Source organism: Triturus cristatus, chromosome 4_1 (assembly GCF_964204655.1).
Source record: "Triturus cristatus chromosome 4_1, aTriCri1.1, whole genome shotgun sequence".
Classification (NCBI taxonomy): Eukaryota; Metazoa; Chordata; class Amphibia; order Caudata; family Salamandridae; genus Triturus; species Triturus cristatus.
In genome coordinates, this window is record NC_140585.1 from 315,776,604 (window position 1) to 315,794,777 (window position 18,174).

General features: G+C 47.2%; 1 protein-coding gene across 11 annotated transcripts in view; it reads right to left on the bottom strand.

The window, feature by feature from the left end:
* Positions 1-18,174, bottom strand: part of ERC1 (ELKS/RAB6-interacting/CAST family member 1) — a 1,928,212-nt gene that overhangs the window by 1,754,387 nt on the left and 155,651 nt on the right. The window lies entirely within an intron of this gene.

Consider the following 18,174-nt stretch of genomic DNA (forward strand, 5'->3'; position numbering starts at 1 on the left):
CAACACATATCCAAAATATTTGGCTTCTGGTTCAAAGGCACCAATTACTGTGTATACCATTCCCAACCCGATGTCCCCCGAAAATATTTACCGGGATGTCGCCCATCGGGGTCATACCTTTACCCTCGGGCTTATGTATGTGTCACAGCGGTCGCTTGTTCAGGGTTCATCCCCTCGACTCCTGTCATGAGTCTGTAAGCATCCAGTGCAGGACACGGAGAAAGACATAATTCGAACAGATAGAGTTAACAGTTTTCTAGAGGAAACAGGTGCTGATTTCCCTCCCTTCCCTGTGTGATGAATAGCTATTGCTCTATCTCTGAATCCATCCCTGTGTTGCTGTGTTATAACTCTGCATGTATAGCTCCTGCTTGGCCGGGGTTACTGGCGGTTCATCTTGTGTTAAAAAAGGTTCTCGTTTTAGGGTTCTATCCGCTATGTGGCGTGTTGTCCCTCCCATGTCTTCGCTAATGGTGCGTCTTTTAGTACCTGCTGTATGGCTCATGTTTAATGAGTCTACTTGTATTATGATGATTCCACGCTCCTAATTGGGATTTCAAGACCCTTGGTTTCCCGTAACAGGTCTGTGCGTGCCCCCTTAAAAAGCGAGATTCCCCGACCTAGTCACGTTTACTATTACGGGTGTCCCTTCGCCTCTGGTCTAAGCCGCTTTGTACGCTGCTCCCTCAGTTTTAGAAGAAAAGGGGGAATAGTCGGACTCACCGGTATTCTGTCCGTGTCTGGCGTTCACTCAGCACTGCAGCAACGCAGCCGTTGTCAGCCGTGATTAAAAAGCGTAGCTTGCCCAGTCACGTGGCTCCGCTGTCGGTCCCGCCCATATCAGGGCCGACAGAACGCGCCATCTTGGAATGGTAATATGTGCCCCTACAGGTAATCAATACCTCATTGTAAGAGCAGCTGAGCACCCGTTTTTTAATATAAATGTGGCTCGTAGATGAACAGTTAGGGCATACCTTCACCTCCGGTTCTGTTTATACCCGTCACCTTGTTACATGGTTACACTATTGTGTCAAGTGTAGTCTAGCTCAAAACTGTATTTTGCAATGCTGCAATGAGCGGTGTCAGTTATGCCTGATGTCCCTAAGTTTCCCATTATGTTATCCTGGTATCTCATCCAGTCTACCACCCCCACATTTTTCTTTCTATTCCTACCTTCATACACCAATCATAATGGCTGGAATTATACTGACCATTAGGGAAAAAAACGGCAATGAATGAATGATACATGATTTACATGTATACCTTATTCCACTCAATGGAGTCATTCAATCCAGTCTGATCCACACCCTCCTGATAAATCCAACGGGCTTCTTTGCTGCTTAGTCTGGATTCCATGTTAAACTGATCTCCCATCACTCTTTCTAGTACTATCCAACGTACATCTTTGGGATCATGTTTATGATGCTGGAAGTGTTGGACTAGTTTCGTACTCAGTTTACCTGCACGCAACGTGCTCAGATGTTCTTGAATCCTAACTTTGACCTTCCTTGTGGTAAGGCCAATATAGTGTAGCTCACAAGGACAGGTCAATCTGTAAATAACGTTGGTTGTATTACAATTGCTGAATTTGTTCAGATACCATAAACGATTATTTGCAAGAGTGACACTTTTGGTGGTGATTGTAAGCTTACATACAGAACAGCCCCCACATGGATAATGTCCTTGCGGAATATTGTGTTCCCGTGGGTCAGATTTGGGTCTGGTGTGTACCAGTTGATCGCGAAGATTTGCAGATCGTTTAAATGCAAAGCGAGGAGGAGGCATTTGCATACTCGTAGTGCTTAACAGATGCCAGTGTCTGCGGATGATCTGCCTGATTTTGGTGGATAAGGGGCCGAAAGTGGTCACCACAGGTATGCATTCGCCCTTTTGTTTAGACGTTCTTTCCAGGAGAGCCGCACGTGGCGTGTTGTATGCTCGTTTTTTCGCCTGCCTGATTACTTTCCTAGGATACGCCCGGTTCTCCAGTTTGGTAGCCAATACGCTGGACTGTTCGGAGTATTGGCGAAGGTCGGAGCAATTCCGGCGATATCTTAAAAATTGGCCCACAGGTAAGTTATCTCGAAGTGCTCTTGGGTGGTATGACCTGTAGTGAAGCAGGGAATTTTTATCGGTTATTTTATGATGCACTTTAGTAACGAGCTGGTCGTGCTCGGCCTGTATATCCAGATCAAGGTACACTGCTGATGTTCTATTCACCGCCCAAGTGAATTTTAGGCAGGCATCAAGACCGTTCAACCAGTTGAGAAACTCGTCCTCCGAGCCCTCCCATATACACAGGACATCATCGATATATCTCTTCCAGAGAACAATATTCTTCTGGTAGAGATTTGTGTCTGGATGAATGTGGTACGCCTCGAACTGGCCTACATAGATGCAGGCCAGACTAGGAGCAAAGGTAGCCCCCATCGAGGTACCCGACACCTGGAGGTACACCTGTTCTTTGCACGAGAAGAAGTTTTTGGTCAATGCGATCTCAATGCACTGGAGTACAAAGGTCTGTGGAGTATCACAGAACCATTCAGAGTCCCTCAGGGCGCGGGCTGCTGCCACCAGCGTAGCTTCCTGAGGGATACTCGTATATAATGATTCTATGTCTATGGTGACAAGGAATTGATTCATGGGATCGTATGTTATATCCTCCAGGATTCTCAGAACATCGGTGGTGTCTTGGACGTACGAGGGTTGGGAAATAACACACTCCCTCAGGAAAAAATCCGCAAATTGTGACAGTGGTTCTAAAAGGGATTGGATGCCCGATACTATTGGACGTCCAGGTGGGGGTCTTTGGGGCTTGTGAATTTTGGGTACAATATAAAAAGCCGGCATCCTAGGTTTTAAATTGATCAGGAACTCTGCTTCTTTATATGTCACCCATTTCTTTTCTTTGGCCTCTGTCACCAATTTGATGATAGTGGCCTGAAGATCATTAGTGGGGTCCCGCGCCAAAGGTTGATAATTGCAGCGGTTCCCCAGAAGCCTGGCCACCTCGACGTCGTAGTCCTGAGTGTCCATTACTACCACCGCCCCGCCTTTATCGGCTGGCTTGATGGTGATTGTTTGATTATTTTGTAGACTTTTTAAGGCTTGCCAATCTCGGATGCTCATATTACTATGAGCCACTGTGTGAACATTCTGTTCTACCTGGCTGATGTCTTGAAGAACCTTCTGCTCAAACACCACTATTTCCGGGCCTACTGAGCTCGTAGGGGGACAGAAATGTGAGGGACACCGTAAGTTAGTTAAAAACAAGGATGCCTGTTCCTGCTCCTTTCCTTGGAAAAACTTTTTGAGCTTGATCTTTCTCATCAGGCCGTACAGGTCTGCCCGAAGTTGGAACCCGTCATGACGGGGAGTGGGTACGAACCCTAGGCCTTTATTCAGTACTTCCAATTCCATATCTGTGAGTTGGTATGTTGAGAGGTTGACCACTATGTTGTTCTCAATCGCAGTTATAGAGGGGTTCTGCCCCTGCTGCGTGTGATCCTCGGGGAGAAGGGCTGCCAGTTGGAGTTGGCATTCTGGCGGGCCCGGCCCCTTCCCCGGCCTCTGTAATTGGACCCTCTTTGATTTCCAGGGTTGTGGGTTTGCTGTCCTAAAAAAACCCTGAACAGGGCTCCCAGGTCCTCGTTAGCTTGTTCCTGGGGATTGAATCTGACCTGTTGGTTGGAGGTCGACGGTTGGGCAATGGGTTCCTCATCTTCACTGCTTGTATTTTCGAACGTCCAATTGTTGGGTGTTCTTCTACCTTGTCTACGACCACCTCTCCCTCTAGTTGTGGGCATGGGTTGTGGCTGAGTTTGTTGGTAGTATTGGTCCTCCACATAAGGAAAAGCCCATTCATGGCTGAATCTGTCTAAGTTGCGTCTGAGTCCTTTTATTTTTTGACTGACCATATATGTTTGATATTCGCTAAGGTCGTCTTGAATTCTGGCTAGTTGTTCTTTTGCATCAGTTATGCACCCAGGGATTTGCAGGTTTCTAATTAACTAAAGGTAAATTTGCAAGAATGCAAAGAATACAACCAGGACTGGACAGGCTCCTTCACCTGACAAGCAATAACTTGACAGCACTGGCTAGTTTTTTTTTTCCTTTGGGTGGCTAAAAGTTAAGTCGGTCATCGTACTCTGATTCGATCCTGTGACCATCTCCAACTTGATCCCCCTATTGTTCAGGTACATACACTCAGATGCAGTGCTGCAGAAAGGTGATCTCTCCAACTTGTAGATCCAACAGCTTGTGTGTGTTCAAACCAGCGAAATTGGATAACATTGTGCGGGTGCAGTTTGCCGCCACAGGGACACTTTCAGTGATATCCGCTGTGTGTGCCTTTCATTTAGCGCAGCAACGCACAGGAGAGCAGGGAGGCCTGGTGTCTTAAGCTCCAGACGGGCCTAACACAACTGCCTCACTCACAAACACCATCAGCTCTCCTGTTTGAGTCTCATCCAGGTTGGAACTCACTGCGGTTAAACACCCTGATGCCAAGGTCACTGAAGAGGACAAAGACACTTTTTGTCTCTTCATAAATGCTCAAGGCAAACTTTGATTTGGAGCAGTGTTTTTTTGCTGTCCGTGACGCAGCAGAGGAGGTAATTTTTTTTTTTTTTAAATATGCTTTACTGTACAAAATTACAAGTAAAGCTTTTTTTTTTTACTATTTATTAACTTTATTAGCAGCTGTAAAGTCGACTGCCTGCCTTTTTTGGGTATTTATTTGCTTTAGTAGCATTCGTCATGCCGCACTTTAGCTTCACAGGTTTAAAGCTAAAATGCAGTATAGCGCGATTGCTACAAAAGGAAATAAATAGGAAAAAGCTTCTCGAAGCAACTACTATAAGCACCAAGTGCTTGTATATCACACAGCTTGCAGGTTTTCAAAACACATAACTAAAAGGCATTGTCATTTACACTGCTAATAGCTCAAACTCTCGCAAATGCCAGACCTATTGCATTGCAAATGCTTGTTTTATCATGTTTTTAAGTTCTTCATCTTTGGTCTGATGGTGTCCAGGCTGCAAATGTGCTCAGAGAGACTGGAAGGTGGGGAGATTGGGAGCCAGATAGCTAGGGGTACTTGTTACAACGGCTTTATAAATCATGCAGCTGGTTTTGAGAATGATGCATATTGACAAGGGGAGCCACTATAATTCAACCATGGTTGGAGTAATGTGGCTATATTTATTCAGGTCTCCAATGACGCGGGTTGCAATGTGTAGGTTGCCAAGAAAGGGGCCGGAACACTAAACACTTTGCACGCAGGTCCCACTGTCTTCACACAGCTCTCCATCCATACACTAGGGCCTTAAAACCTTAAGTATTCTATCTCTCATTATCTTTGCAAAAATGAAGAGGACAACGCTAGTCAATCCACACAACATCAAAACGCTTCCCACATCAGCTGCACCAGAATTTAACACTGTTCCATTGAAAGCACAGCCACAGAATAGCGTGCTACCCATCTGCAGACGTATGAAGAGCTATATAAATGTAACAACTAAATAATACTATATTTCAGCATACATTTTTAAATAGCTATAGCAACTACATATTGGAGAAGGCAGGTGGGTTCTTTAACTGTAGACATCCCTGGAGTTAAGTAATCTAAAAACGCAGTCTAAAAACTGCTGTATTTTATGATGTTTCATGCCAAGTTAGTCTACGCTGCAATTTGCATTTCACTCTGAATTAATAAGCTGACTTGACAACTCAGAAATAATTTTCCATCAACTGCTGTTTCTGGGTAACTTAACACGATAAAAAGGCGCTGCTTCTCCACCCCCTTAACACTTGCACTTGACGAGGGTAAAATCATTTTTCAGTTTCATTTGTTAACTGCAATACTAAACAACTAACTGAGTATCTGAACTACAACATTACGGCACTGAAAAAGTCTAAGAATAAAAAAAACATGATATGGAAGATGTCTCAAAATCTTTATGCACTCATTGTTTCCATTTTGTCTTCTTTTAGGTCTGAATAGCCAAATAACTCTTCATGTGTGTTTGTCACTTTTATCCTTCTTCGACTGCATATGGGAAGAAAATTTATCAAATTTGGGAAGAGCTCCGTCTTGGCTATATATTTGTACCTACGGGGCCATAGGACGGGTGAGGGCAGTTGAGATTCTCCCAAGGGGTTTGTCGGACCACTTCCCGGTTCTTTTGACGCTGCAGTTGGGCCCTGAACGGCAGCCTTTCCGATGGAGTCTATCCACCTGGCATCTGCAGGATTAACAGTATCGGGCGCATATGGAGCAGGCCATAGAGTAATATCTGGAAGTACGGTGGCCGAGGCTGCCACCCTGTGGGTGGCTATGAAGCCTACCCTGCAGGGGGTGGATATCTCATACTGTGCGGCAGCCCGTCAACGACAGCTGGAAGCGCTCCTGCGATCGGAGGCCCACATATTAGAACTGTAACAGAGTAGTAGAAGGGAGCCGGCAGTTGGCATTTGAGCAACAGTCTCATGCGGATACCCTGATGGAGGAGGCTCGACTCGCATGGCTAGCATCCTGTAGCAGGATCTATCAAAGGGTTGATAAGTCTGGTAAGTTATTACATAAATTGTGCCAAGGGGCTTGAAACCGCAGGCTCTCCCAAGCATACCGGGACGGGATGGCAAGATCATTAGTGACCCTTCCCATATTGCAGAGAGTTTTGCACATTACTAAGCGAAGTTATATGCCCCTAGGGAGTTCCTGCAAGATGCCGTGGTGCGGTGCTTTCTATCTGACCTACCACCGCGGACTCTCTCCGATCAGGCACGCACAGTCCTGGACCTTCCGTTTACAGTTAAGGAGATAAGCACTGCGCTGGGCGATCTGAACTCTGGCAAGGGGCCAGGCCTGAATGGGTTCCCCTGTGAATTCTTTAAGAAATACTCCACCAAATGAGGGCCTCACTACCTTCATGCCGTTGAGGAAGCCAGGGATCAGAGGTACCTACCACGAGACTGGAGACATGCGGAGGTGGTGGTGTTACGTAAGCCGGGCCGACCACCAGACCAGCATGCCTCCTATCGCCCCATATCATTGCTAAACGTGGAGGCAAACATTCTGGCCAAGGCGCTGGCCAATCGCCTCCAGGCCTATATAACTACCCTGATAGATCCGAACCAGGTAGGATTCATGCCCCAGAGGGCCACGCGTCACAATATCAGACGGGCGCACACAGCTATGGCCGCGGTCCAGGGAAAAAGGGGGTGCGGGCTGCTCTCATGTTGGCAAATATGGATAGGGCATTTGATTCCCTAAGCTGGGTTTATTTGTTTGCATTGCTGGACCGATTAAATATAGGTCCTCCCTGCTGATGGACGAGGCTCGCCAAGTGTGGCTCGCGACGCGTAGTCGAATCTACCAATGGGGCGATAAGTCGAGCAAGATGCTGCACCGGCTCTGCCAGGGGGCGTATGCTCCACAGGTCCTGCCGGGGTTGCTAGACGAGGAGGGAGTGTCGATAATCGATCCGGTGACAATAGCAGAAAGCTTCGCCTCCTACTATGTGGATCTATATGACCCCAAGGAATGCCTTGAAGAGGCAACAGTGGTTAAGTTTCTTGAGGACCTTCCGCCCAGGGCGGTGTCGGACGAGACGCGCCGGCAGCTAGATATCCCTCTCTCCGAGGAGGAATTGGGTGGGGCGCTGGGGGAACTTAACCCCGGGAAGGCGCCGGGACCTAATGGGTTCCCTAGCGAGTTTCTTCGTCGCTATAATTTACAATTGGCATCATAATATCGAGCTGCGGTAGAGGAGGCCAGGGAGACCGGTCGACTCCCATGGGACTGGCAACATGCAGAGGTGGTGGTGTTCCAAAAGCCCGGTCGGCCTCCGGAGCTTCACGAGTCTTATCGCCCCATCTCGCTCCTGAATATTGAGGCCAAGGCCCTGGCTAATCGCCTTCTGCCCCATATCTCGACTTTGGTCCATCCGGACCAAGCCGGATTCATGCCTCATAGGGCTACGCGGCATAACATACAGAGGGCGCATGTAGCTTTGGCGGCGGTTCGGGGGACGGGGGTGCCGGCGGCGCTGTTGTTGGCAGACATGGACAGTGCATTTGATACTTTAAGCTGGACATACTTGTTCGCCCTACTCCGTCGGCTTAATCTTGGCCCTCGTTTCCTGTCTTATGTGACGCTCTAATACACTGATCTGACGGCGTCGGTCCGCGTGGCGGGGGCGCTCTCCGCCAGCTTCCCTATTGGTCGAGGTGCTAGACAGGGGCGCCCCCTGTCGCCCTACTTGTTTGCCGTCGCCATGGAGCCTTTGGCGGCTTGGGTGCGTGTAGATGCGCAGCTGCAGGGATTTGAATGGGCTCCTGGACTGTCTGACAGGATAGCCCTATATGCCGATGACGTCTTATTCTTTCTGACGGCATAGTACAGGTCGGGACCACGTATACTGGAGATAATGCAAATTTTTAAGGAAACGTCCGGGCAGTATATGAACCCCCGTAAGTCTACCTTGTGGGTCCTGGGAGACCGGGGGGGGGGGGGGAGGGGTTTAGAGTGGGCGTCTGCGCTGCAAATGGTGGATGGTGGGCTCAAATACCTGGGTGTCTTCCTTTCGGAGGCGCCGGAGACATCGTGGGCACGAAATGTGGCGCCGGTCTGGGTGCGTGTTCGAGAGGATATTATGGCCTGGTCCCGCATGCCACTGACAATCTACGGTAGATCGGCGATCTTCAAGATGGTGTCCAGAGTAGTCTTTCAGATTTGGCGGCAGTCCCTAAAGAGAATAGGGTGGTGGAACACGTTAACGAGGGAAACGCCTTTATGGCACAATGGACGGCTACCGGAGTTGGCGGCGCTACAGGGGTTCGGCGGCTGGGATGACATTGGTATATCTACTTTGGGTGACGTGACAAGGAATGGATCTCTTAAGTCGTTCCGGGACTTACAGGTGGAATTTGATATGCCCCGGACGCAGTTCTTTCGTTTCCTCCAGCTCCGCCGTGCACTTGCTCCTAGCCTGGAGGGCCTGGCGGACATTCCCGACTTTAGTCCTTTGGAGGCGAAAGTCTTCATGGGCGATCTCGCAACTAAAAAGATTTCGCGGATCTATCAGTCTTTGGTCACCCATAGTGCGCCCACCCTGGATAGGTTACGGATGGCGTGGGAAGAGGATGTAGGCTCGTTGGAAGAGGAGGATTGGAGGGAGGCCCTAGCCGCCCCGCGGGGCGCAGCCATTGCGATGCACCTCCGTCTGGTCCAATTCAAATATCTACACTGGGTTTACTTTACTCGGGCGCGCCTGTACAGAGCGGGCTTGATTGCCTCACCGGTATGCCTCAGGTGTGGTAGTGCGGAGGGTTCCTTCCTACATACGGTTTGGCACTGTTCGTCGCTGGATCGATTTTGGAGGGGGTTTTTTTCTTGTATGTCTGAGGTCCTGGGGTGGCTGCTCCAGCGTACGCCGCAGCTGGCGTTGCTTCACGTCATGGATGGCATTGGGGGCAATATCTATAAACGGCACCTCATGTTGCTTGGTCTTACCTTGGCGAAGCGTGACATTGCCAGGATGTGGAAAGATGAGCGGGCCCCCTCGGTGGCCGCCTGGAAAAATGCCCTAGACTTCTGTATGGGCCTGGAACGACCCATTTTTGCGGCTCGGGGTTGTCTGCGTAAGCATTACAAGATTTGGAAGCGGTGGGCGGATTATCGGGGCCTGTGGCTGGAGCCCCCTGCAGTGATTGAAGATATCCCAGTGGGAGTAGGGCTGGACTAGAGTGATGGGTTCTGCAACCTGGGGAGACTGGGGCCATGGGGGTGCGGGGACGGCCTGGGTGAGTCGGGCCTCTATCAGGGCGGATAGGCAGCTATCCTTATTCTCTTTCTGTGGCTACCTGGCGCGGATGGGTGAGCGATCTTCAGTGAGCAAAGCGCAACTCGGGGGGGGGTGGGGGGGGGGGGGGGAGGGGTGGTGGAGATCCGAGACCATACTATAGATCAAAGAATATGTTTGCTTTGTTTGTTTTGGGAGTTGTGTTGAGGAGTTGTGGAGGGGGGGGGAACAAAAAAAAACCTAAAATGTAAATTGTCCTTTGCGTTGTATTACCATGTAATTCTGTGCGGTAGTGGCTTCTGGGGTACAGAGCCCTGCTTATAATGTGCAAATGACAAATAAAACCGGTTGTTAAAAAAAAAATATATAGGTCCTCGCTTGCTATCTTATCTCAAACTGCCATACACAGACCTTACCGCGTCAGTACGAATTGCTAGGTCCACTTCCTTTACGTTTCCAATTGGTAGGGGCACCTGCCAGGTGTGTCAATTGTCCCCATACCTTTTTGCTTTGGCAATGGAGCCCCTTGCGGCATGGGTAAGAATGGACGCACAAGTGGTGCGGTTTGAATGGGATCAGGGGCTCTCCGACCGCATCGCTTTATATGCGGACAATGTCTTGTTTTTTCTAACAGACATTAATAGGAGAGGACCACGCTGTTGCGCATCATGCAACTTTTTGGGGAAACATCCGGTTTATTCATGAACCTGCGTAAATCCACGCCCCGGACACTAGGATGAGCCGTGGAACTGGGGCTCTGGGCGTCAGCGGTTCAAGTCACATCGGTGGGTGTGAAATACCTGGGTGTCTTTCGATCAGAATCACCTCAACTGGCATGGGCCAGTTATGTAGCACCGTTTTGGGCACGAGTACGCGAGAAGATGAAAAATTGGTCACATATGCCCCTCTCTATTTTTGGCAGATCGACTATCTTCAAGATGGTATCACTGCCGCGCTTGCTCTACCAGCTACAGAACCATCCATTCCCAGTATCTCCTGTGTGGTTTCGCCAAGTTAACACGGCACTGGGGCAGTTCCTATGGGGAAGGGGGGGCGGGGGGGGGCGGGGTGTCCAGGGTGGAGCTTTGGACCCGTTTCCGATCTATGTATTGTGGGGGACTAGCCATGTCGGATGTCCACTAGTACCATCTAGCTTTGCACCTTTTGGTGTTGATTGAGTGGTGGTATGGAGACTGGAAGGACCCCGCCTACGCAGTAGAACGGCGATGCATGGGGGAACACACTCTTCATGCTATATTGTACTCAGCGCCGCTGCGTAATTCTCTCCCGCCAGTGACAAGAGTGGTCTTCTAGGTATGGAAACAATCTCTCCGTCAAATGAGGTGGTGGAACAAGCTGACCAGAGAGACCCCACTGTGGGCCAATGGCTGTCTTCCGCAGCTGGCTGCACTACCCGGGTTCCGGGGGTGGGAAAATATCGGCATTTTGACACTAGGAGATGTAATGCGAGGTACGACACTGAAGTCCTTTCAGGAGCTGCAACACGAGTACCAGATGCCAAAAACCCAGTTTTATAAGTACCTCCAATTTCGGCATGCTATTTACCCCAGTGTCGTGGGACTAGAAGTGCTCTCTGAGTTTAGCCCGGTGGAAGCGAAGGTTTTCATGGGGGATCTACAGGACCGCAAGATATCGAAGATCTACCAGTCCTTGGTAACACACAGCACCAGTACATTAGATAAACTCAGAGACTCATGGGCTGAGGACATAGGACAGTTGGACGGGGACGACTGGACGGAAACATTGGCGTCTCCCAGGGAGGCAGCGATGCGATTGCGCTTCATTCAATTTAAATACCTCCACAGGCTTTATTATACTAGGCTTAGGTTGTGGAGGGCGGGTCTTGTAACATCCCCGTTATGTTTGCGTTGCAATTCGGGAAGAGGGGTCCCTGATACACACTATTTGGCACTGTACAGCACTCACAAACATTTGGAGGAGGGTTATGGCCTGTCTGGCAGAGGTGTTGAGGTGGAAACTTCCCTTCTCCCCCAGACTGACAACCCTACATATCCAGGAGGGTATAGGTGGCAACATCTTCAAGTGGCACTTGTTACTGCTGGGACTGACGTTGGCAAAAAGGGATATAGCAAGGGCATGGAAGGCGACAGCTCCGCCCTCAATTTCGGCCTGGAAGAATGCGTTAGATTTCTGCATGGGGTTAGAGACTCCAATATTCAAGGCCAGGGGTTGCCCTCAAAAGCATCCCAAAATTTGGAATAAATGGGCAGATTATCGCGGAATAGTTTTGGATGCAGTGCCCCCGGTGGACTCTGCCATTATGGAGTTGCACAGGCCCTTGGAGAAAGGGATGTGGGGGACAGCGGGAGACCTTTGATGTGGGACCAGGGTACGCAGTGGCATATACGACGCAGTGGCGAGTTAAAGCAACAGGGGGAGGGAGGGGGGAGGGAGTTGATAAGTTTAAGTTCTTTGGATCTATATTATGACAAAGAAAATATGTGTATCAAAAGTCAATGGAAATGCTTTGTAATGTCTACTATGGCAGATGTTTCCTGGGTTAAGGAACTCTGCAAAATATGTTAGATTTTTATTGGATTAAAAGTATTTAAAAAAAAAAAATTGGGGCAGAGCTAGTTTTTGATGCTCAACTACCTAGATTGCGGGGGGGGGGGGTGGGGGGGGGGGGGGTTGGAGGGGCAGCGAACAAGTTATTTGGGCAACAGGCGCCCTGCTAGTTGGGGATGTGGGTAGTTCTGAGCCTACAAAGCAGGGTAGCAGGCAGGGAAGGGACGGTCATGGGGGTTCTTCTTTTATTGGTTTCCTCTTTTCTTTCAATAGGAGGAGGGGGGGGGGGCAGGGATTGTGGGTATTGGGTTGGGACAGTACAACTGTTATACATTATTGGATTTACATAGACCGAAAAAGCTGGCATTTCCACAGAGGAGCTTGGACTTTCCTTTGATACCAATGAGTATGCTATGGGACAAGTGTTAAAATATTGAGCTGAAACGTTAATAGGCTTAGAGACAATATCAAACGTTGTGTCGTACTGCAATACATCAAGCGACACGCCCCAGATGTTGTTCTGTTTCAAGAAACACACCTCGTGGGTAACTCCTGTAAGGCACTCAAAGGGGGGGGGGGGGGGGGGGGGGGGGGAAAGTAGCACACCGCTCTTTGGTGTAACTGGATTCAAATACTTAGGAACCTTGTCTGCACCACAATTAAAACTGAAGATCTTGAATATTTGCTTAGTTATATGCAGTGGATGCAGCCCACCATGCATAAATTGGTCAATAAAATTAATTTTAAGTACTACTATGCAGTAATAACCCTCAAGAGACTAGCAATGGGCAGAACAGACAAGAGAAATCGTCTCTTGAGCACAGAAATGAGTTTAATTGTAGTAAATCCTATTAAAATGAGCTTGAAATTATGTCTGAGAGAGATACAGCTTAACGAATGGTGGGTTTAATTAGAACACAATGTCAAGCTTTTCATCATCTATTAGTTTAGCTATTTCCTTTCAGCGTTTGCAGTACTCGAAGCCTTCTATTTTCAGCTGTGCAATCCAAAAATGGAAACAAACTGAAGTAAACAGTATCGCTGTCCCATTTGAAGTAGACTGTGAATGTCAATGCAACATATTTTACTGTTTGAGGTTTAATACAATTTGAACCCTTGTTCTAAAGGGGGCACATTTTCAGATTAGAGCTATAAGCAGTTATTTTCTGTTTGAGTAGACAGAATTATGTTGGATGATGGGACAGTCCTAGTTAATTCCTCACTTGATGCTGAATAATCCACATGAAGCTAGAAGAGTAGATGTGACCTCCCTCCCTTATGGCAGAAGAAAAGAGGTTATTATCAATAACTGAGTCAGCATAACGTCAGTGGAAGAGATTGGCTCAGTGTGGTAGACGTGTAATTGTTTACTAAAGAAGCCGTACATTCACTTGAGTAGTGGGCTGACCAGTCAGTAAAATGACTTCTACTAAAGTCTTCTGTGGTGGGAAGAGAAATTATATTTAATTCTCGTCTTTTTTGTTGGGCACCTGGAGTAACTCCTTTTCACCCACCTCAGCAAACAACCTGCAAGGAGGGCAGATATTATGAAACAGTTTGCACTGCTATGGAAGCCTTTAGTCTCAAGCATCTTCAATCAGTTTCCTTTTATGAAGCAAAAATACCTATTATCAGATCACTGAAGCCCTTAGATAAGAGGCCCAGTGCGTTACTTATATATGCATGCTTACATGTTTTACAACAAAGTGACAGCACTATTTCATTTGAATTCTGTGTATTTTGAAGAACTACCTTCCATATGATCTCTTAACTTAATACAACAGCTATAAAAACAAAGGAGACTACAGGCCTGTAGGAACACTTATTTCATAAACATAGCTATGAAAGATCCTCAGATTTAGATGATTGCTGCAGCCTTTCTGCTCTTTTGAAGTCAGCACTTCCTTTTTAAAAATCCAGGCCATTTCCTGAAACGGCCTTCAAAAGTTACTATTTTTCCTTTAAAGTATGATGGCGGAGTAACAGGGAAAAAACACTGTCCTCTAAAACTGGCCTTGTACGGATTGAGCAACCCAGCGCCTCTCTATTAATGGCCTACAAACATGTATTAACTTCAAAAACAAGGATTTTCTTGCTATGTTGGTGAATGGGTTACTGATGATTCCAGGAGGGAAGAGACTAGTATTAAGACCCATTGCTTGGAGGAGGATTGAAGATTTAATGTGGGTCAAAGGACCTGAATCATATTCAGAACAACTAAATACTTAAAATAAAAAACTGTAAACATTTATTTTTATCAGAAATCTGATGAAAGCTTTTTCTGGACAATGCTGCCAATTTATTATTATTCTTTGGAGGTGATGATGCTGGAAATGGTTGCGTGAACAGTCCCCATTTTTAAAAAGGCTTTGCCATTTGTGGTGGAAAGTCCTCTTCTACATACTTTGTCTCATCTAATAAGAATGCTAGGTTTCCAGTGGAATATTGTTTAGAGAGCAACTGGCATTTGGTGTGCAAAGGATTCATTTTTGGTGCAGTCTACATTTCTGGTTTGTGGATGATGGTTTTCCTTTTGAAGCTCAGCTAACATTAACAGTTAACTGTCCGAGTCTGGAGATGCCACTTAAAGATAATGCCATCACTACTTTCCCTAATGGGCCGGTTGGCGATAGCTAAGATTGTGGTGCTGCCTCGTTGCCTCTATGTACTACAGAATGCGCTGTGCCCCATACCCCGCCGAATATTCAGGGCCATGGACTCCCTGTTGATAGACTTATACAGGGCCGGATGGTGTAGCTGAGTTGCTCTTGCTACGCTAAGCCGTACGTATGAGGGGAGTGGGCTAGAGGCACCTAGAATAAAACTATATTATTATGCCGCTCAATTGCAGCATGCTGACAAGTAGTTTGCGGGGGGGTGTGAGGGGGACGATTGGGAGAAACTGCTACACACTTTGATAGCGCAGCAGCCACTGAACTACCGGCTCGACTCATGGAGGGTGCTAGTGCCTCTGAAGCTGCACCGTATGTTGTTAGACAGACCGCGTGTGTGTGGCAGCTGTTTGTGGAGCGAATCCTCAGGCATGCTCAGTTTCACAGGGAATTAACAGTGTGTGAGTTGGCACCAATCCGGAAAGTGATGGTCAACATGTCATTTAGGGCATGGCAGGAGGGGGGACTTCGGATTGGGGCAAGGGCAATATTTACAATATGCTAACATATTCAAAGAGATATGGCCCACGTATTCCCCGATACCGTATCTCACACAAACATTAGATATACTTACGTGTGGGGCAGGCAAGCGTATTATATCTCTGTTGTACAGGGCAATCAGGGCGGCCGCCGGGGCTCCCCCTCCTGTTGCATATGTGGCTTGTAATGCGGATATGGTGGAGCCATTGGAAGAAAAGGATTGGAAGGTGGTAGGTGGGCTCACGCACACATTCTCATGTAACACCTGGTTTCGCCTAATACATTATAACTACGCCCACCGTACATACACGACTTCTGCCCGGATCCATGCGATGTATTCTTGCCGGTCTAATGCACATCCCAGGTGTCATAAAACTGGGGCTAATTTCTTGCACTTGGCTTGGGAGTGCCCTGCGGTCAGTGACTTCTGGCCTGAGGTAGTTGAGTTGATAAGGGGCCATGTGAATGGTAGAGTTCAATTAACACCAAAACACTGTCTCCTAGGGCTGATAAGGAAAAGAAAAAAGCAAACTAAAATAGGATATAGACTACAGCAACTATTGCTGGTGCTGGCAAGGCGTAGAATTGCAATAGTATGGACGGGGACGCGCCCTCCGGAGTCAGCATGGATGGGCGTGAGTGGGCCTTAGCGGAGGAGGTGCACATGAAGTGTCGCAGGGATGAAAGGCTGGAGGACGACTTAAGGCTCTGGAGGGAGCTATGTCACGATTTATTGGCCGGGAACTCCCAAACGGGTACACAGAGCACCACTTTATGGATAATTCAGTGGGCAGTGATGGGGAGGACGAGGGGGGGGGGGTAATGTCTTAAACACTCAGTTCTTGCCCCACACTATGGAGGTTGGGGCGGGGGGGGGGGGGGAGGTGAGGGACCGATGACTTGCAACGTTGTTATTGTTTTACATGCCTATGTATGGCCTCTGCTCACTACTGTGTGCGCACCAATGGTTTATGTACTTGGAAATCTTAAAATAAAGTTTAAAACAAACAACAAAAAAAAACTTATGTATGTTTCCATCAGAGAGCCAAAACTGAATGTGCCCAGCTTCTACAGAAAGAGACTTTGCATATGTGTCACAATGTGGAAGAGAGTGGAAGAACTCTCTATCACTCTAAAGGAAAGAAGAGTCCTCGTATCGTTTTTAAGGCTGATTTTTCAATCAACTGTCAACATTGTCCGGAACACAGGAAGGATAAAGTGCAAATCCTTTTCTTTTGCATGGGGAAGCTGTTCACAATTTTATTTACTTAGACGATTGCACAGAAAATTTGAAGTGAAATAAAGTAGTTTGTATCCAAGTCTTTTGAAGTGGTAGTGGTCTATGAACAAGGTCTATTTTAGTCTAATAAATAGTCTTCGATGACAGAAAACCCTCAGACAATGGGTTTCGAAGGACTGGACACTTGACATAAATACAGGTCAGTATGAGTAGAGGTGGCCGTTGCCATATATGGGGTCTGCAGTATCATTAGAATTACAGAGTGAAATTAGTGTGTTCTTATTTAATGAATCTTCTATACTGTTTATATATGGAGAGTCTGAATCTAAATTTCTTAGCAGGTTAAAATAAAGAAACTGTCAGACAATCATCTGTGGAATCAAAGAACATCAGAGACTGTGGCACTAGGAGGCATAGCCATACCTAGTTATGAGTTTGTAATCCAGTTTAAGGATAAATTGATATATTTTAAACAAACAAAAAAAAAACACTACCACTGATTGACTCAGGGAGTCAAAGCAAAGGACAGGAGAGATTTTGAACACAGAAGTAAAAGTAAGCAATAACACAACTTGCCTGACTACGCATTAATTGTAAAAACTCCAAATATGAAAATGCACAGAAAAAGAATACTTATGGCGTTTAGTATTAATAGAATGAAACAAACTAGCATTAGAAAAGCAACATGTTATAACATACTGATGCAGCAATGATAATGCAAAGGGACGAAATAAATGACACTGGCTATAAAACACACAACACATTTTAGGAGTGACCTGATTAAGTTATATTCACCAAAATGGTCTGTTACTGCTGACTCATCTGGGCTGTAACACAAGGCAACATTGTGCAGCAGTAGATATGCCCAGATAGAATGTATTTCTGCCATACAAAGTGAGCAACATGGCTGATGCCCGGTGGAGCTGCTAGACAGCTAATGAGGAAATTGGCCCTGGTTTCCCCCTCGACCGTCACCTACCAGCCGGACATTGGGCACAGTTCTTCCTCGTCTCACTGCTATTGCTCCTTCCTCCCCTCCTTTCCTACGAATTCTCTCAACCTAGTTGTTGGTTTACTTTACCTTTCTACATACACTATTGTAACTGATGTAACCTGTAAAGCAATGTTCCCCTGGTAAAGCGCTCTGATACCTTCGGGTCTAGCCAGCGCTATATAAAACGTTTCAGATGTACCTTGTAATGCAACGATCCTCTGGTTAAGCGCTCTGATACCTCCGGGTCTAGACAGCGCTATATACACTTCTCAAATCAAATAAAACTCAAAACTGGTTTTCCGGAACGCTGAGACCTGAGCAACATGGCTGATGCCCGGTGAAGCTGTTAGACAGGTATTGAGGAGATGGGCCCTCGTTCCACTTGACCTTTACCTACCCAGCCGGACATTGGGCACAGTTCCTCCCCTCCCT